Source organism: Heterocephalus glaber, unplaced genomic scaffold (genome assembly GCF_053883595.1).
Source record: "Heterocephalus glaber isolate CG9 unplaced genomic scaffold, H.glaber_assembly_v1.0 deba00001442, whole genome shotgun sequence".
NCBI lineage: Eukaryota > Metazoa > Chordata > Mammalia > Rodentia > Bathyergidae > Heterocephalus > Heterocephalus glaber.
Window position 1 is genome coordinate 25,995,942 of NW_028258296.1, and position 21,991 is coordinate 26,017,932.

General features: G+C 35.2%; 1 protein-coding gene across 36 annotated transcripts in view; it reads right to left on the bottom strand.

Annotated features, from left to right (window-relative positions):
- Positions 1 to 21,991, bottom strand: part of Znf644 (zinc finger protein 644) — a 111,365-nt gene that overhangs the window by 36,515 nt on the left and 52,859 nt on the right. For 5 of the 36 annotated variants that reach the window (XM_087213078.1, XM_087213075.1, XM_087213074.1 and 2 more), the window contains one exon: positions 3,575 to 3,803. The exons of the other annotated variants lie outside the window; for them this stretch is intronic. The gene's annotated coding sequence lies outside the window, so the exon portion shown is untranslated. The remainder of the gene's footprint in view (positions 1 to 3,574; positions 3,804 to 21,991) is intronic. 36 annotated transcript variants of the gene reach the window in all.

Genomic DNA, 21,991 nt, shown 5'->3' on the forward strand with positions numbered 1-21,991 from the left:
AGTCTGCTGTGATTCTCATGGGCTTTCCTTTTATGTGATTTTTTTTTTCTCTAACTGCTTGGAGAACTTTGTTCTTCTGTTGAGTTTCTGGAATCTTAACAATTATATGCCTATGTGTAGATTTTTTTGATCAAGGCTATTTGGAGTCCTATATGCCTCACTTATCTGTATGTTAAGCTCTTTTCCCATGCTTGGGAAGTTTTCTGCCATTATTTCTGTGAAGAGATTTTTTTACGTCATCTGCACTCTCTCCTATTTCTTCATTGAGCCCAATCAGTCTTATGTTATTCTTCTTTGCATCATCTAGCAGCTGCTGGATTGATCTCTCTTGTTCCCTTATAATTTTGAAGCAATTTTTCTTTTCCTGGTCACTAATTGCAATCTTATCTTCTATATCTGAAATTCTGTCCTCACATTGGCTCATTCTGCTGTGTAGACTTTCAGTGGAGTTTTTCATGTCCTGGAAATCTATTTGCATCTGTTTTATGGATTCCATTTGGTTCCTATGTTGGGATTCCATCATGGTCCTGAGTTCCTCTCTAGATTTATTAATCATGTCTTGCACTGGGGGCACAATTTCTCCTGTTATATGAGAAATTATTTCTGATTTCATTTTTTCCAGATGTCCTTTTGTTGCCAGTTCAGTGGGTCCAGGTGGTTGAGTATCAGAGTGTTCCATCTCATTTCCCTTTGGGGTTGCTGTAGGTGATCTGGAAGTTTGGTTTTGAGACTTATTTACGTGCTTTCGCATTTCGACTGGGGCGGGGGGCTGTTAGCACCTGCCCCGATTACCTCCTCTGAGCTGGGAGAGGTGGGACAGGGGCTGGGAACAGCAGTAGGAATGGTGGCCTAAAAGCCCTTTCCTGTGGGCTGGGAGCAGCGGGAGGGATGGTGGCCTGGAAGCCCCTTCCTTTGGGCCAGGATCAGCGGGAGGGATGGTGGCCATGAAGCCCCTTCCTCTGTGCCAGGAGCAGCGGGACAGGTGGCCCAAAAGCCCTTTCCTCTGGGCTGGGAGCAGCGGGAAGGATGGTGACCGAGAAGGCCCTTCCTCTAGGCCGGGAGCAGCGGGACTCAGTACCGTGGTCTGGTGGTCTGGTGTCCTCTGCATCTTTGTAGTGTGGAACCAGATGATTGTACATAGGAGCGGGGGGGTGGTCCAGTGGATTGTTGCTGGGGCGTGGGCTGATTTGGCGTGTTCCCCGCACCTCGGGACCTCGGTAGGGCGTGGGCAGACCTGCCTGTCTGCAGTGGGGTGATTCCGCGTCTTCCGTGCAACTCGGGACCTCGGTAGGGCGTGTACAGACCTGCCTGTCTGCAGTGGGGTGATTCGGCATCTTCTGCGCAACTCGGGACCTCAGTAGGGCGTGCACAGACCTGCCTACCTGCAGCGGGCTGATTTGGTGTGTTCTGCGCGACTCGGGACCTCGGTAGGGCGTGCGCAGACCTCAACTGTATATTTTCTTAAACTTTTGTACATTTTAACTCAGTAAATCTCTCATTGTAAAAGCCCATTAATTTATTTGCTTAAGGCATTATTAATCATTTAGAAAATAACAAAGTTGTTCATACTCAATCAGAACTTCAACATTTTGAAATCCACAGGATGAACTCTTACTGATTCACAACTTTATTGAAAGGTGGGGTTTAGATTATAAAAACTGTTCTATAATTCTCTGATAATGTTTCATCTGTATTATATAGATTTAAGCTCAACTATATAAATTTAATTTATATATATTCAGATATAAAAGTGTGATTCTTTGAGAACTAGAAAAAATAAAAATATATTTTCCACAAAATAATATTTTTACTAAATGTGAACTCAATAATTTATTTACTTGAATCATTTTTCTCTTTTTTTCAAAGGAGAAAAAAAATTCCATTATCTTCTAAGAAAAAAATTCCAAGGTAGAAATTTACTATCCTTGAAACAAAATGTACTACTATGCTTCTCTCTCACACTCCTTTCTTAACAAAGAGAAGGGGAAAAGCACATATTTTTGTGATGGCAAATCACCAACCAGCCATTACTACTTTTCCAATTTACAATAGAGCTGCTAACAAGTTTTATTAAATGTTCGGTTTCAGAATTTCATTTATAAGATGAGATATTTGTTTATTGAAAATTTTAGTAATTACAAAATTTCACAAAAATATTACAGAAAATTATACAGTATTTAGAAAATAGAAGTATTTATTAATAATCAAATGTATAACTCCATTCAAACAATTGTGGTTTACAAGAATTTCTTTCTGGTCCACCCACATGAGGAAAGAATGAAATCTTGGTCAAGAGTAGCAGTTGTAAAGCATAAGAGATGTACCAAATGTATGATTCCCAATTTACTCAATCCAGGAAACTAAAATGTGATTAATCAATAGGATGTCATTGTTTTGAAAAGGGCAACTGAAGCATATAAAAAACTGGTATCATTTCAGAGAAATTTTAAATTATCTTTAACAGTAATAAATTAATCAATAGCTATTTGTTTTTTAAATTGTCGTATTAAGTAAACAATCCTATATGGGACACATACATATTAAAGAACTCTGTCAATAAAAAAATTCATTATGTTCCCAGTGTATAACACATATTGAACATATTCTATTCAAAGTAGAAGGAAGGCCCTGCAATATGCCTTAGCCAAGAAAAGTAGCTCCACAACTTCTACCTTGGAGCTAAATTACTTCATTTTCCTTTAAATTCAGTGCTTGATCAGTAAAAGAGGGATGAAGCCTACTCATAAAAATTGTGAGGATTAGCCAGGCGTGGTGGTGCATACATGTAATCCAGCACTTGGGAGGCTGAGGCAGGAGGTTCACCGCAAGTTCGAGACCAGCCTAAACTACATAGCGAGACTGTCTCAAAAACAAAAACAAAAAAAAACAAAAGAAGATTATGAGGATTAAGTAAGGCAATGTATCCAAAAACATAACACAGGGCCTGACATTGAGTATTTACTTGTTAACTGTTAATTCCCAATGACTCTTATACCATTAGTATGTTTGATTTATGTAAAGATGACACTGAAACTGTGTACTGCCCTTATGTCTAAATCTATCTCACAGGCTAGCATGCAGAGCTACTGCTAGACTATTCTAGCTCCCTAGGAATATGCTGAATAAATAGTGAGGAACATTCTTACAAAAAGAAATATATTCTGGGAGGAGCTACCTGAAACCTTTACCAGTTCCAAGGTATTGTAACAGGATGAATGGGCAGAAGGTAAAGAAACACAAGACTGGAGCGACAACACTGTTGTGAACTAGAATATGGCTCTAGGGAAATAACATTCAGTAAGCAATAAAGCAAAGGGAACTTTGTGTTCACATGAAGTGACCACTCAAGATCTAAGAATTTCTTCTGTGTGGGGATGTTGCTCAGCAATCCAGTGCCTGCCTGGCAAGTGTGAGGTCCTGAGTTCGATCCCCAGTACACCCCCACAAAAAAATTAAGAATTTCTTAGTGTTGTTTTAATTTCCATTTTTCTAATAGCCAAAGATGTTCAACATTTTTCATATATTCATTGGTCAACTGCATGTCTTCTGAGGAGCATCTATTCATTTGACTTGCCTTTTTTAGGGTCTGGATCTTTTATGTGGGATACGGTCTAATTTCTATGAATTCTTCGTATGTTCTAGATATTAGTCCTCTGTCCAAAGAATACTTGGAAAATACTTTTTCCCATTTTATAGGTTGTCTCTTCACCCTGCTGGTTGTTTCCTTTGCTGTGCAGAGCTTTTTAAATTTGATATGATCCCATTCGTTGATTCTTGATGTTATTTCTTGTGCAACTGGGGTTCTGTTCAGATAAAAATGACTATCATCAAGATATCAAATAATAACAAGTGCTGATAAGGCTGTGGAGAAAAAGGACCCCTTTTACATTGTTGGTGGGACTGTAAACTAGTATAGTCATTTATGGAAATCAATACAGAGATAACTCAAAAAACTAAAAATACAAATTCCATTCAGTTACACCTCTTCTATGTATCTTTCAGAAAGAGTTAGACATGTTACAATCATATATATATATGTGTGTGTGTGTGTGTGTGTGTGTGTGTGTATCTCCATGTTCATAGCAGCATAATTTATAATAGCTAAATCTTTTTTTTTTTTTTTTTTTTGTACTGGGGATTGAACTCGGGTCCTTGGGCTTGCGCAGCAGGCGGCGAAACTACTGAGCTAAATCCCTGGCTCATATAATAGCTAAATCTTGAAAGCTGCCTGTATGACCATCAACAGATAAATGGATAAAGAAAATGTAGCAGTATTTATACACAATGGAGTACTATTCTGCCATAAAGAAGGATAAATAAGTCATTTATAGGAAAATGGATGCACCTGAAGACCATAATGTTAACTGAAATAAATCAGGGCTGTTATATGAGAAGCCCAGAGTAAAAATAAAGAGCAAAATAAGAGCTAGATAATAGGAACCTGAGGGATAGCTCCTTCTCAAAGGGGAGGGGGATCAAGAGATGGAGGCAGGAGAAAGGCAGGGAAAGGATGAGGGATGAAAAAAAGGAGCTGGGATGTATTACATACATGTACCAACTCTACACATGGAATTTCAACATTATGTACTATGCTGAAAACATATAACTAAAGTGGGGTCCAAGGAATGGGTGGAAGGGGGAAGGAGGGAAGGAAAAGGGAATGAAAAAAGAATTAAGATGTGTTATGTACATGTACCAACTTCCCACAAGGAATGTAAACATTATGTTTTATACCCATGTACTGATAAACTAAAATAATAAAAAAAATAAGAAAATATTATACAGCATGGAAGAAAAGTCACACGGTTTCTCTTATACAAAAAATGCAAAATATAAACAAAGAGCATAATAAAAGAGAGTAAGAAACAGGGAGATAGACTTTTTGCCAAAGAAAAGGGGTCCAAGAAATAAGGGAGGAGGGTAAAGATGGAGAGGGAATAAAAAAAGAATTAAAATGTGCTATGTACATGTACCAATTCCTCATGAGGAATGTATGTAATCATTATGCACTGCAAATATGTACTAATAAAAAACAAAAATAAAAAAAAGATTTAGGAATTTCCAATTCCTTAGGGTATATCATAAATATGAATTTTAACTTTCCTTTCTCATAAAATCTCAATAAAATGAAAGCAGAACTGAAAGAGATATAATACTGTTCTTTCCAAACAATGAAATGGCTACAAAATATATAAATCAGAAACTTCTACAAGTATAAAGAGAATCTAACAAATCAAGAGCCACAGAAAAATGCTTTAAACACTTTTCCCAAGGGTTAAGAAATGAAGCAGATGAGAAACTGAAAGTGTAAATACGAATCAAAATGTATAACAGCTAATGTGAAATAGGAAGAAAAGGGGCAAAGGGGAAGGGGAAGTGGGAGGGGTAGGGGAAAGGAAAGAGGGGAATGGAATTAACATGAGAAAAGGAAAACTTGGAAACAAAGTCTTTGTAAATAGAGAGGGGTAGAGGGATGGAAGGGAGGGCAGGGGAATGAGGAAAAAATAAGAAACAAGATATATTATGTAAAGGTACAAATCTCCAATGACGAATGTCATTATACTGTATACCTAAAATGTACCAACAAAATTAATTTTTAAAAAAATCGAGATTAAAACAAAAATATAGAAATTTTGGTAACATAATAAGGTTTATTAAATACTGTAGAGTTCAAACTGAGGTATTTATATTCCTTGAAGTACTTAAAACACGTTAACTATAGATAAGCACATTATTTTTACCAAAAATGTCAGGTGCTCATTTAAAAATGTGAGTCTTCCAAAATTCTTTCAGGGATTGTGCAACAAAACAGTCTCAAGTCTAATAATCACATATATATAGAAAATTCTCTAAAACAATAAAAACTAGGCATACTAAGCAACTAAGTGGGAAAATATGTATTAATGACCAAGAAATTGCCAACAGAAATAGCAATCACTGTACAGAATATTCTCTGGCAACTATGTAACAAAACTAAAAATCAGATACGTTAAAGAGATAATTAGAACTAAAAACAGTTCAGAACAAAGTATCCAAAATGAAGTAAGGAGAGACTAAACAAACAAACAAACAAAGAAAAAATAATGGAGAAAAGAGTAAGGGCTGGAAAGGACACAGTGAAATTATCCCATATACCTTTGCTTGGAATACCAGAAGGAGATATAATAGGACAGAAGCAATACTTAAAGATAATGATTTAGGTTTTTCTGACATTTACAAAAGACATCAAGCTACAGCTTCCAGGAATTCTTAAGATGAATAAATAAACTACATACAAATATGTCACAGTAGAACTGATAATAAAAAATGAGAAAAATCTTATAAGCAGCCAAGGAAAAGAGAATACTTTCAGAAATAATACCTAGACTAGGAAAGAAAAAAAAGCAGGTCCTGATGTTTGAGAACTAATCTGATGCTTTCAGGCAGGTTTATTATTCTCCTGTTGAACATAAGAATCTCACAGGAAAAGAAAAATCTTAGAAACTATTGTGTAATGAAAACCACCAAATATTTCTCCCCTCATTAAATGAGTGACTGCCACCTTCTCTACTAATTTTATGTTTATCCAAGGTTCAGTCCACCTTCCCTACAGATAAGACCTAGGAAATGGCCAATTCTGATAGGGCTGCAAACAAAAATGCAATATACCAAAACTTAAGGGATGCAGCAAAAGTAGACTGCAGGGGAAAATTTTATGGCTGCTAAAAACTTACACTAAAAAAGCTCAAATCAGCAACCTATCATCACACCTTACAGAACTGTAAAAAGAAGAGCAAACTAAACTCAAAGCCAGCAGAAGAAATAATATCAGAAAAGAGGTAAGAGAATACAAACATGAAGAGTTTCAAAAATCAACACAAAACAGAATAAAGATTTAAATGTAAGACCTGAAACTATCGAGTGGGACAGAAGAAAACATAAATAAAATGTTTCAGGATTTCTAAATGGACAAGGACATTTTGGTCAAGAACCCAAAATCACAGGAAACAAATGGAAAAATAGGCAATGAGATTACTTCAAACTAAAAAACTTCTGCACAGCAAAGAAAACAATAAACAGACTGAATAAATAACCTTCAGTATGATTTTAAAAATTGCAAACCTTAACTGCCAAGGGGTTAATAGCCAGAATATATAAAAAACTCAAAATACTCAACAACAAAAATCAAGTAGCCACATTAAAAAGTGGGCATAGACCAAATAGACCTTTGTATCTCAAAAGACATACAAATAGGTAGTGGGTATAGGAAAAAATGCTCAATATCACTAAACATCAGGGAAATACAGATCTAAACCACATTCAGATGTTTCACTTCAATAAGAATGGTCACTATAAAAAAGACAATCTTCTTTTTTTTGCACCAGGGATCAAACTCAGGACCTTGTGCTTGTGAGGCAGGTTTGGTGGCACTGAACTAAATCCCTGGCCCTAAAAATGACAATCTTTTAACAAATGTTGGTGACGATATGGAGAAAAGGGAACTCTTGAATACTCTTGGTGGGAAGGCAAATTAATATGACATTATAAAATTTAAAACAAAGCTGGGCCCAGCGGTAAACACCCACAGCCCCAGCTACTCCAGAGGTTGAAGGAGGAGGACTGCTTGGGCCTATGTATTTGAGGCCAGTCTGAGCAATACAACAGGACCCTGACTGTACATGTTCAGGCATCATAGGACAGTCCAATTGGGTGGTTCAGGCTGCCCAATGGGACAGTCATGCATATACCACCGGTGGTACAAGCCAGTGGGAATGTGTTAAATTATAAATAAATAAATAAATAAATAAATAACAGAATTGCCATATGGTCGACCAATTCCAATCCTGTGTATATAACCAAGAGAAATGAACTCAGTATATTGAAGAGACATCTACACTCTCATGTTTATTGTAACATTTCACAATAGCCAAGAAATGGAAACTAATCTAAGTGTCCATCAACTGAAATAGGAAAAAAAAAAAAGTGGTTCGTATACACAATGGAATATTACTCAGTCATAAAAAAGAATAAAATACTGTCATTTATAACAACATAGACAGACCTGGAAACCATTATGTTAGTGAAAAAAGCCAGGCACTGAAAGACAGGTATTGTATGATCTCATTCATGTGGAATATAAAAAAGTTGATGTCACAGAAAGCTGAGAGTAGAGTAGTGATTCTTACAGGATAAGGAGAGTAGGGAGGAAGAAGGGAGGGAGGGTTACTAAGTTACAGTTAGCAGTAAAAAGTCTGGTATAATATTGCATAGTAGGGTGATTATAGATAATGAAAAATAATGTGCTATATATTTCAAAGAGCTAGAAGAAAGGATTTGGAATGTTTTCAACAAAAAGAGATGATACATGTTTGAGTAAATATATCATAATCTAATTTTTCTGGTTATTATTATTATTTTTTTTTAACCAGGGCCTCACAAAGCTGGCCTTAAATTCACTATGTAATCCAGGCTGGCCTTGAACTCACAATCTTTCTACCTCATCCCCCTAACTGTTGGGATTACAGGTGTGGTATAATTTGTTTGGGGTTTTTTTGGTGGTACTGGGGATTGAATTCTGGACCTTGTGCTTTTGAGGCAGGCAGTGGAACCACTGAGCTAAATCCCCAGCCCAGCATGGTATAATTTGATTTAGATATTACACACTGTGTATGTATCTATGTACAGTTTTTGTTTTTATGTATAAATTTAAATTAAATTTAAAAATAAAGCAATGATATCAAGAGTTGGTTCTTTGAAAAGATCAACAAAATTAACAAAGAAACTGATTAAGAGGGAAAATACAAATAATATTTCAGAACCAAAGTAGGAACATTATTATGGACTTTTAAAATTTAAAGATTACAAGAGAATACTATGAATAAAGTGGACTTCAACAAGTTAGATAATATAGATGAAACGGAAAAAAATTTCCAGAAACACACATACTACCAAAGCTAATGCAGGAAGAAACAAAAAATCTAAATAGACCTATAAAAAATAAGGGGACTGAATCAGTAATCAAAAACTTCCCCCAAAAAGATGAGTCTAGGCCCAGACAGTTTAGCTGGCAAACTTTATGGAAGAGGAATGAACATTTCCTGACACATTCTATGAGACAGGTATAATCCTAACACCAAAGCCAAAGATATGGATTATCTGTCACTAGTACTGTTAGGGAAATCTTGGAAAGAAATACACAGAGACACAGAATTCGGATAAAATAATAAAATTTCTTCTGGAGAGCGGACGGGCATGCCAGAAACAAGACTGGTCAATATCAGCGCCCTTTTTTCAGCATTTCCCTTTTTATACCCTTTTTAGCCATTATCTCATCCCTAGTAGTCTTTGATATGTAAATACAATTCCAGTTCCTATTTACAAGTCACAGACACAAGATAGGCCATATACATTGTAAATTCTCCCTGGCATGGTAACTTTGTTAGGTTAATGAAGTTACTGGTTAGAGTCAGATAGTCTTCACCTTAAACAAGGAGTTACAGGAAAAGCAAATCTTAAAAGAACACTTTACTTATTTTGCTTGTACAGCTACCTTAATATTCAATCTATTAAGTTATCTAAAACTTTTCCGTATCAGTACTACTGGCATCTACAGGTTAGAGGCTGTGTGTTAAACAGTTTATGATGTACAGAAAGTCCATACAACAGTATGCTTACTTGATTTATGACAAAGGTGATACTATAGAGCAATGAGGAGAAAATCTTTTTAATAAACAATGCCATATGAAGTGTACATTCACAGGAAGAAAAGAAAAGATGACCTCTATAACTCATATGCAAAAATCTGCTCTAGCAAAATCAGTTTCTAGAATATCACTTTTCCACCTTACACTAGTGACTTGGCTAGATAACTATATATTCATTGTAGGATTCTTAACACTCTATGTTGTGGAGCTAAATTTAGCAACATTCCTAGCTCAACCTACAAAATCCTGGAAGTAATCACCCAGTGTAAGTACTACACCTATTAAGTTAAATAAACTAAAAAGGTCTCCATACACTGCCAAATATCTGTTTAGGTGGGGGAACTCCATGCAGTTGAGAATGACTGTTTTAAATTGTTAACTTATGAGAGTATCTTCTTGGTTTTGGAGCGTGGAAAAACTTAAACCCCAAGGGGAAAAAAAGAGAAAGCTCAACAGTAATTAAAAACAAAAACAGCAGAGGGAAAGGAAAAGACACTTCGCAAAAGAAGCTAACTAAACAACCAATGCATTTATGAAAAAGTACTCAATTTCATCTGGAATCAGGAAAATGCATTCTCCAGAAGGGGCAAAATTAAAGAGACTATTAATACAAAACATTGGTAAGGACACAAAACAAAGGGACTGTCATATACTGTTGATAACATCACACAATTACTTTAAAACAATTCTTGTGTCATCTTCTAAATTTGAACATATCATTACTCTTCTCCTGGCATATACCAATACAAATGCTGCACAGTGCACCAAGTGAAAGAATGTTCATGGCAATATTATTCAACTCAAAAGTCCTACACTAAAAAGATAAACTTGATGAAATCATAAGTCAACTATAGTTACATCTGACAACATTCACAAATCTCCCAAAATACACTGAACAAAATAAGCCAGACACAAAATACTATCACTGAAAGTACAAAAACTATTAAAAGCTCAAAAACAGGCAAAAAATATCAGTTACATTCTTCAAGTCAGGTATGACTATGCTGGGAGAGAAGAAAGGGATAGAGCCTGAGAAAGGAAGCCCAGAGGGCTTCTGGTTTGCTGGCAACATTCTTTTTTTTTTTTTCATTAATTTTATTGGTACACTTTAGGTATACAATATGCTGACATTCATTATTGGAATCTGTGCCTTTACATAATATATCTTGGTTCTTATTTTTTTCCCCATTCCCCTGCCCTCCCTTCAACCCCTCTACCCCTATTTACAAAGACTTTGTTTCCATTTTTTCCTTTTCTCATGTTAATTCCATTCCTGGATTTCCTTTCCCCTACCCCTCTCACTTCCCCTTTGCACCTTTTCTTCCTATTTCACATTATCTATTATACATTTTGATCCTTATTTATACTTTCAGTTTCTCAGTACTCTTATTCTTGATCTGTAGTGATTATGAAGTATTTACTTTGTAAAGATTGGGTAAACTATGTACTTAACAGTTTGTACACCTTACAGTATTATATTTTAATTTGTAAAAAGACATGAAGTGCTTTTATATGCTGTATGTGCAGCTTGGAAAATATATTACAAAAATACTTTATTATAGTATTAGAAGAAAACTGGGAATAAAAATCATTTCTGAAAGGGCCACAGATTTAGCTCAGTGGTTCTGCCGCCTGCCTTGGAAGTGGAAGGTCCTGAGTTCGATCCCTGGTACCCAAAAAAAAAAAAAATCATTTCTGAAAATGCAGTAAATTTTCACTTCTACCTTTGTTTAATTAAATAAAATAAAGGTTTTAAAAAGAACGGATTTAGCTCAATGGTTCCGCCGCCTGCCTCACAAGCGCAAGGACCTGAGTTCGATCCCCGGTACCAAAAAAAAAAAAAACAGCTTGAGTTTTCAATATGCTGCAGGAATGTTTTATTTACATTGATTATATGAAAAATGCCATTTCTTAGAATATAAGAGAAAATATACACCTTTGAAAATCCTATTAAAGCTGAAGATGTTTGTTTCTAAATATTAAAATATTTTTCTTGCATTTAGACTATGAAGAAGATTATGATAAATGATACCTGAACTAGAGGTGGTTTCTATAAACAATTTTTGTACAGTACCTATCCACCAAAGTAAACCTTGGCTTAGATTTTTATAATTTCATGACATTTTAATAAAATCGTATTTTTAAAATACCAGTAATTATTTTATTTATAAAATAAGAATCAAGCATTTATAATATCAAGTTGGTCATATCAAATAGATTCCCTCTGAATTTAATCTTTTATGATAACTGCATAGTTAACAGCAGACATTCTAATTCATTTTTAAGCCATGTAGTGCCACCAAGTGGTAGCAAATTCTTTTCCTGAAATACTATCCAGGAGTAATAGAAGTTATGTGGAAGTATTACATCAGAATCAAAAAATCAATCTTAAAATCTTGGTGAAACTTTAGATACAAAACAAGAAACAAGAAACAAAACAAAACTCTTGAGACAGAGTTATATAGTTTTAAAGTTAACGCTTTCTTGGAATGCAGTAACTATAAATACAATGCCATAGCACTGACTTTTTGTTGTTTATATTTTAAATCCACATTTTCCTAAAGTTGCTTTAGAAATTAATCACACACACACACGCATGCACACGCTAAATGTACTAAAGGGTTTCCTAATAATTTGTCACCAGTTAAGTACTGGGAAAATGTAAAGAGAACCAGAATAGAAAAAGAAAACTGGCTCTTCAGTTACTAGGTGTGTTAGTCTCGCTAGGATTGTCATACAAAGTTTTCAAGACTGAGAGGTTTAAGCAACAGAAATTTACTGTTTCACAGATCTGGATGCTATAAATTTCAAGATCATGGTGTTAATGGCATTGGTTCCTTGAGCGCTATGAGGAAAGGATCTGTTTTATTTCTCTTCTTGGCTCGTAAATGGCCATCTTCTATGTCTCTTCACATCATTTTCCCTCTATGAAAATCTTGGTGTCCAAATTTTCAAATTTTATAAAGACTACCAGTCCTATTTGGATTAGGGCCTACCCTAACGACCTCACTTTAACTTGGTTACCTCTGTAAAGGCCTTTTCTCCAAATTAGGTCATATTCTGTGGTGCAGGAAGTCAGGATTTTAACATATCCATGGGGGGGGCACAATTCAACCCCCAAAATTATGAAGACTTTTTTCCTTAAGAATACATTTTTCTTACTTATAGAAGAGGACAGCTGGGGATGTAGCTCAATGGTAAAACACTTGTCAGGCATGTGCAAGGCCCTGGATTTGGTTGCTAGCACTGAGAAAAAATATTATACAAAGAATTTTTGGGCTAGAGTATAACTTAGTGGTACAGCCCAGCATGTATAAGGTCCTTGGTTCAATCTCAATCACCACAAAAGCAAACAAACAAAAAAAATCCCCTCACTTTTTAAAAATCATAGAATACTACTTTAATTGCATGATGTACTACCATCAAAAGAAATGACAAATTTTATTATAAAACTATTTATAAACTATCAAATAAGGGTCATACTGTTTATGTCCTATCAACTTATAATGTACTTAGTCCCAGACTTTACCTCCTACCACCTCCTTCTCACTGTACTCATACTGGCCTCCTTGCTATTCTTTGATCACATACACCCCAGGTACTTTGTACTTAATGATCTCTGCCTAGAGTTCTACCTCAAAATAGGTATAGATCACTTACTTTACACTTGTGCCTAATTATCTCCTTCTTAGTTATTTCTAGACCAACCTACATAACGTAGTGCTTGCTATGATTTAGATCTAAAATGTCTCTCAAGTCTCACTTTCAGAGGTGGGGCCTGATTAGAAGGGGTGGGTCAGTGGGGCTTGATTTGGAACACTGTATTCTCCCTTCTCTCTCTGCTTCCTGGCCACTATCATATGAGCAGTTTTCCTCCACTATGGTCCTCTGCCATGCCCCTCTGCCTTGGAGCCGCTGACCATAGACTGAATTCACTGAAACTGTGAATCAAAATAAGCCTCTGCTTTAAGTTACAGGTATCAAATATTCTGTATTGGTGACAGAAAAGCAGACCAATATAGCACTGTTACTCTATATTCTCCTCTATGCTTATATTTTGCTTCACAGCATACATAAAACACAGAGGTATTCTTATTGGATCTGACATATAGTTGATATTTGTTTTTTTCTTCCTGACTATAAAGTAAGCTTCTAGAGGGCAGAGACATATTTGTTCACTGATATGATCTGGCAACTAAAACAGTACCTCTCCATGTTGAATACAATTGATGACTACTTTTTTGTGAATTAATAGCAGAAAGAATTTCCAAAAGCATTTCAGATTCTTAAGTGGAATTTAGCAGTCCCTTTCTACTTATTCTGTATACCACAGACAGAAGGAAGTTTTTTAGTTCATTATTACTCTGTGAAATACATTTTCCCCTCTCACAAGGGAAAAATTCCAAATTTTGGTAATTCCAAATCCTTAACACAGTTGAATGAGCTGTGCTGAGCCCTGTGTCTCCACTTGGGTCTCACACTTTCTTCCCACCAGTCCTCAGTGATACACCTCATTGGGCCTTTTGCAAATTCTCCAAACATGTTCCTTCTCATCATAGGGCTTCTGTATATGCTCTACTCTCTTCTCCTCAGCCGTCATCACACAAATCTAGTTAACCTTAACTCTTAATACTGCCTCAGATCAGCTCTCAAGGTCACTCTCTATGGGAAACCTTCCTCAACACACTGTCAAGTTCCTTTTTCATGTGCTCTGGTAGAAGTGTTCCTTTCAAATATTCAACTGACAATGACTGATTAATCTCTCCCAATGAGACCTAAATTTTAAGAAAAATCTTCCCTATGGTTCCATGAGAATAAGAATCATGTCTGTTGTACATGCTGTGCTTTGGACAGCCTAAATGAAGAGGTACACACACAAAAAGCTAACTATACGTGAACAAGGGCCTGAAAATCAATAATTCTAGGAATCAAATGAAGCAAACTTTTCTTTTACTAACTTCAGCTGGTTTCACCAGGTACACTGCATGCTTCTGAGCAGCCTCTCTCAAGCCACCAATGTGTGCACAAAAGATACAAGCTAATTTTAATATTATCCAATCAATTTGAAAATATATGGAAAATAATATGATGTGATATGTGGGTTAGGTCTCTCATTTTAATGTGATATACCAGAAGCAAGTACACTTTAGACAATGGTTCTAATAAAAACTATTACTATTTTTTATTGAGAAAATAATAATTTAAATCTCAGAAGCATTTACTGTTCTATAATTAGCTTTCTGGTGTATAAACAATGACTATATCCAGATTGCACCGTATAATGTTGGCAGACAGTACACATTTTTACTGTTTCTTTATGATGATATCTATTGATAATTAAGGTGGGTTGCAATGAATTCAGAGCAAATTTGTGGGAGTAGAGTATAGGTCAGTGGTAACGTGGATGCTTAGGATCCTCAAGGAACTGAGGCCAATTTCTAGCATTACCCCCAAAATTAAATCATAAATGATATTCAATAAGGCAGTATTGTGACTTCCTCTGAGATATGACTCTTTTCCTAAATATGTTAAGTATATCTGTCAGATACACTGATAATGCATATCTATTAGTCACAAGAAACTAAAGTCACAAATGTGATCAATGCATTACATCTTGTATTACACTCTAATGGTGTTAAGTAAATATTCATTACAAAATCAAAGTAATCATATTTGGCAGATATTCATTCACTAATCGCCATCTGATAAACAATTCAAAATAATTTAATGCAATAAATCACTCAGTTATACAGACTATTTTGAATTTACTGTTACAAATTCAATAGTGTACACCCAAAACTCACATGTTGAAGCCCTGACCTCCAATATCTCTACATGTGGCTGTATTAAATACTAAAATTACTTAAATGAAGCCATTAGCATAGGCCCTAATCCAATCTGATTATTATAAGAGACTAGGACATATAAAATGACACCACAAGATGGGCAAACACAGAGGAAGGCTTATCTAAGTGAGAAAATAGCCATGTGCAAAGCAAGGAGACAAGCCTCAATCAAAACTAAACCTGCCAACCTCTTGATCTTGGATTTCTAGCATTCAGAAATGTGAGAAAATAAATTTCTATTGCTTCAACTACCCAGTCTGTGGCATTTTCTTATGGTTGCCCTAGCCAACTAAATACTCACTGGCAGAACCAATGAGATAGTTTAAGTGATACTGCACATAAAGGTTCTACTGTGATTTAAGAGAATGACTAGTAATTTCTGCCCTATGAAAACATTAAACTAAGGTCACTTCCACTATGCTTTATGCTAAATGCTGAAATGTAAACTGAGTACCAGTTTGGGCATATGAGTAAATCTGTCCAAGAAAAAATGGTCCTTTCTGCCCATATTACTGAAACCCTCTGTGGCAATGAAATGGCCCTCTACCTACACAGGCAACTGTGTCAGTTTTTAATGGTAAGAAAAGAACAACATAACTTCTACATAAATTATACAAAAAATATGGATTTTCTTTCAATCCATATAATAGAAAACCTTAGATTTGGGGCTCTTGCTAAATGTTCTTTATGATACTTGAGAAAAATTCTAGATTAGTGTTAAAATCTGAGCTGTGCTTCAGAGATACTTGGGAAATTTTTAAAAAACAAGACTCCTCAATTCCTCCCCTGGAATTTTATTCAATTTCATTAAGCCCTGTAGAGTTTTTGTTGTTGCTTTATTTTTGCTTGTTTTAAAAACTATTCCTTAGGGCCTGGGATTTAGCTCAGTGGTTCCGCCACCTGCCTTGCAAGTGGAAGGTCCCAAGTTTGATCCCCAGTACCAAAAAAACCCAAAACAAAACAACAACAACAAAAACTATTCCTTATATCTCTGGTGTGTAGCCAGGATCATTCTGTCAGAATTCTCAAATATGTCTGTGCTTGAAGACTTGAAAAAAAAATACTAATCCTCAGTCATTATCTGAAAAATTCCAATCAAAGTAACTTTAGCAATAGTGTGCGTGTGTACATGCATAATCTCCTGTGGCACTGCAATGCCTAACCATGCAAAAGCAATAGTCTAGAGACTGAGTACTACATAGTTATGTGCTATGATTAATGTGAAGTATGTGCAACAAAATATAAGGATATTCAAATGATTACAGAAAAACATCAGTTACATTACAAACATATTTTCCTTAGTAAAATGGTAGTAAAGGACAGAGCAAAAGAGAGTATATGCTACAGTATGGCTTCATTATAAAAGTATTTGTGAATCTTCACTTATCCAGATAGAAAAGAGATTGAAAACCAGAAAGAAATTACTAGCACAGAAAACTGAACAGCAGATTAAAAGGATTAATATACTGTGACCAAGTGGGATTTATTCCTGAAATGCAAAGATTGATTCAACATAAAAAACAATCAATATAACACACCGCATTAACAAAATAAAGGGAAAAAAAATCATATGACAGATAATACAACTGCTGCAGAAAAATGACAAAATTCAACACCCTTCTTCCTGATGAACACATTCAACAAAGTAGGCAAAGAAGGAAACGACTTCAATATAAAACGTTATCTGAAAATACTACAGCTAAGAATTTTCAAGACTGAAAGCTTTCCCCCCAAGATCAGCAACAAACTAAAGATATCACTTCTACCACTTCTATTTAACATAGCACTGGAATTCCTGGCCAGAGAGGAAAGGAAGAGAGGGAAAAAGTGAGAGGGGAAAGGAAGGCAAGAAGAGATATAGGAAATGCATCAAATGGGAAAGGATGAAGTAAAATTAACTGGGTTCACAGGTGATATGATACAAATAAGAAACTCTAAAAATGCCACAAAAATTTATAATGAAAGAATTAAGCAAAATTGCAATTTACCAAAAAAAATCAACACACAAAAATACCAAACTGAATAAAGAGTTCCAATTCCAAAAGCATCTAAAGAACAAAATATAGGAATAGACAGCTAAAAATGCAGAATGCTCGTATATGAAACTTTTTAAAAATTGTGCTGAAAACAAAGATACAAATAAATGGGAAACATCCCATGCTCATGGGTTGGAAGACTTTAATATGGTGCCTCATGGTGGGTAAAATACACACGACCACATTTTTCTAATAAAATATGTACTTTATCATAAGAGTAGCAGGCTGTGCATCTCAGTAGTTGCACTGGGGAGTACAGGAGGCAATCTTTGTGTTCAACCACTTGGGACATTGAATAGCAAGGTGTGTACAGTACACGTGTCAAAGTGTGAATAGGTAAGTTTTACCCACGTTATACACTGGGTTACACTTTTGTGTATTTATTATTTTTTATGACATATTTTGATTTTTCTTGTAGAATTAGTGCAATTCAGTACAATGTTGCATGAAAATCCACTTTTACAACTTAGGGAGGAAGTTCAAAGTGAGTCATCAGGTGAAGTTCTTGTTTCGTCTTTCTTTTCCTCCTGTCTTCTTCACCAGTTCCCAAAGTTTTGCACAATCTTCCTTTGTCCTCTAGTCTTGCTTTCTAATCCCTTTCTCTTCTTCTGTTTCTCTTTTTTCCCCCTAGCCCCTTTTAAATTTTCTCCCCTGAGGGTAAAATTGCCATATGGAGGGCATATTTCAATTGTTTGTTTTTAGATTTGGTTCTATAATTACACATCTGTTCATTTGGTTAAAAGGTGGCAAATTGATGGTCACCACAGTTTATCATTTTGTAGGGTGTGTTTGATGCTACTATTATTATTGATTGTACTACTTTAGCCAAGGTGACATAATTGTTCTAATCAGTTGTTCTTCCATATATGCTAAGACTGAGTTTGCTTGAGGGTCATAAATAATACTACAGCCCAGTACCAAAGAACCAGGACTAGACCAAATTGGTAGCAACTTTGCATCCCCAATAAATTGAAGAGGGAGGGACTTGCAACAGAATCAAAACCCAAAAGCCAGCTAAACCTGGAAGACATCTCTGAGAAGTAGTCATTTCCTAAGGGTTCTGAATACTAGCAACAAAGATATCTACCATAAACAATTTATAAGCATCAATGCAGGAATTAAACTGAAAAAAAAAAAAAAGAAAATGAGAAGACACAGAAGCAAGTTGCAGCCCAAGACTTCCAGCTCACCAAAGGCAAACACAGGTGGCAATGAGGTCAAACAATTTGAAAGCCACCCACCTGGTCTCTCTGAAGTGGTAATAGCAGAAGTAACAAAGCAGATGAATGAGGCCCTAGAAAACATCAAATCAGAAATAATTTCTCAGATAACTTCAGAGATGATGGCCATAATGAAGGGCATCATTAGTGAATCTAGAGAATACACAGATAAAAATTAGAGGACATTAGGAAAATGATGGAAACTATGAATGCCCATCATAGGAAAGAAATGAATCCATGAAACAGATTCAAACAGACAGGCAAGAGATTAAAAATTCTATTGAAAGTATCACAGCAGAACGAACCAGTATGAAGACAGAATAACAAATCTAGAAGACAGGATTGCAGTGAGCAATCATAAAAAGAAAGACTTCTTAAAAATAGCAAGGGATCATGAAAAATCAATCCAACAGCTGCTAGATGATGCAAAGAAGAATAACATAAGGTTGATTAGAGTCAAAGAAAAAGCAGGAGACAGTACAAACTACATAAAAACCTGTTTATAGAAGCAATGGTAGAAAACTTCCCACACACGGAAAAAGAATTTGACATATAGTTAAGTGAAGTATATAGAACTCCAATTAGCCACGATAAAAAAATTTAAAAAAACTACCCCAAGGCATATAATATTCAGTATTCCAAAAATTCAACACAAGAACAGAATATTAAAAGCTGTTACAATTCCATGAACCCCAACAGAATGAATCCACTAGACAAGGCAAGGAATTAAACAGAGGCAAAAGAAAGAGAACCAATAACAGAAAATACCATGACAAGGATAAGTCTATACATATCAGTTACCATCAACATAAATCACTAATCAAAAGAAACAGACTGGTAGAATGGATCAAGAAACAAGATCCAACAATATGCTGCATATAAGAAACACATTTAACTCAAGAAGAAATCAGACAATATCTATGATTAACATATAGGAACTTGGGAATGCAATTAAAAACAGTCCTATGAGGGAAATTTATAGCAGTAAATTCCCACATCAGAGAAACAAAACAAGCTCAAATAAATAACCTAATGTTACTTATTTAATGTTATTATTAACCTAAACTCAAGCTTCTAGAAAAAGAAGAGCAAGTCAAGCCCAAAGCTCATGAGGGAGGAAATTCTAAGGATTAGAGCAAAAATTAAGGTAATTGAGACTAAGAAAACAGTACAATGAATCACAGAGTTGGTTCTTTGAAAGATTAAATAAAATTGACAAACTCTTAGCCAACCTTATCAAAAAAGGAAAGAAAAGACTCAAATCCATGCAATTAGTAACAAAAAGGGTGAAATCACAACAAATCCTGCAGAGATCCATATCATTAATACCTACTTTGAGAGCCTATATTCTAATAAGATGGAAAACACAGAAGAAATGGAAAGATTTCTAGATACATATGAATTACCAAAGCTGAATCAAGAAGATAAAAGGATTATAAATAAACCAGTATCAGTCAATGAAACTGATGATGTAATTTAAAACCTATCAACAAAGAAGAGCCCAGGTCCTGATGGTTAACTGCTGAATCCTACAAGAAAATTAGAGAAGATCTAATGCCACTTCAAACTCTCTAATGAAATTGAAAGGGAAGCAATACTCCCAAACTCATCCCTGGAAGCAAACATCACTCTGATACCAAAATCAGAGAAGGATCCAACCAAAAAAGAGAGCTTCAGGCCAATCTCTCTAATGAACATAGATGCAAAAATCCTCAATAAGATACTGGTAAACAGAATACAGCAAATCATCAAGAAGATTATACACCATGACGAAGTAAGATTCATTCCAGGAATGCAGGGATGGTTCAACATACACAAATCAATAAATATAAGACACCATATTAACAGAGGCAAGGACAAAAACCACATGATTGTCTCAATAGGTGCAGAAAAAGCATTTGACAAAGTCTAACATCCATTCATGATAAAAATTCTACAGAAAATTGGTATACAATCAGATCCCCCAAATTTAAAGACCCAATCCAAAAATGGGCATCTGAAATGAATAGGCACGTTTCAGATGAAAAAGTACAAATAACAAATACATATATGAATAATTGTTCAACATCTCTGGTCACCTGAGAGACGCAAATTAAAACAATACTGAGATTCCATCATACTCCAGAAAGAATGGCTATTTTCAAGAAATCAACCAATAACAAATGCTGGTGGGGCTGTGGGGAAGAACTCCCACAGTTAGTGGGAATGTAAAATGGTGCAACCACTATGGAAATCAGTGTGGAGATTCCTCAAAACTAGAGGTTCCATTTGAGAATTAAAAGCATCATACCACAGTAATATATGCATAGCCATGTTTACAGTGGCACAGTCTGTAATAGCTAAATCTTGGAAACAGGCCAAATGCCCATCAACCAATGAATGAAGATGTCATTTTTTTAATAAAATGGGGTGCTACTCTGTCATAAAGAAGGATAAACTTGAAACATTTCTAGGTAAATAGATGCACCTTGAGACTATACTCTTTAGTGAAATAAATCAGACACATATGTTCATGTATCACATGGTTTCTCTGGTGTGAGAAACCATAAGTGTAAATAAGTTCAAAAATGTGTAACAGATATTGTGAAATACAAAGAAAATGTTCAAATGGAAGGGGAAATGGAGGGGAGGAAAAAGGAAAAAAAGAATAGAAGGAAAAATGGAAACACAGCTTTTGTAAATATGGAGGAGAAGAGAGGTTGAAGGGAGGAGAGAGAAAGGGGAAGAAAGGAAGAATCAAGATATATCATATACAGGTATAAATTCCATATGATGATTGTTATTATTATTATATTTAAAAGTCCCAATAAAATTAATTTTTAAAATTTGAGAAAAAAAATAAAAATGAATGATATTAGGTTCTTGCCAGGGGTGAAACCTATTGGACAGAATGCCAACACTGTGATTCAATGTTGGAAATTGTTTGTAACAGACAATATACTACAAGATGTTTTGAAACACATTAATGATGAAATATAAGTATTCTATATGCATCAATAGTAATATTCAAAAATATATTTATCATTACATCTCACTATCTGAACTAAAAGCCTTCACAGGAGGACTTTTATCATTCTAACTGTCAAAATCTAAAGGATTTATGGAGAAATGACAAATGTGTCATTGAGATTTTTAGAATGACACTCAAAAAGATTTCGTTCTTTCAAAATTGCCTATGTTTTAATGACAAAAAGACCCTCCAAAAA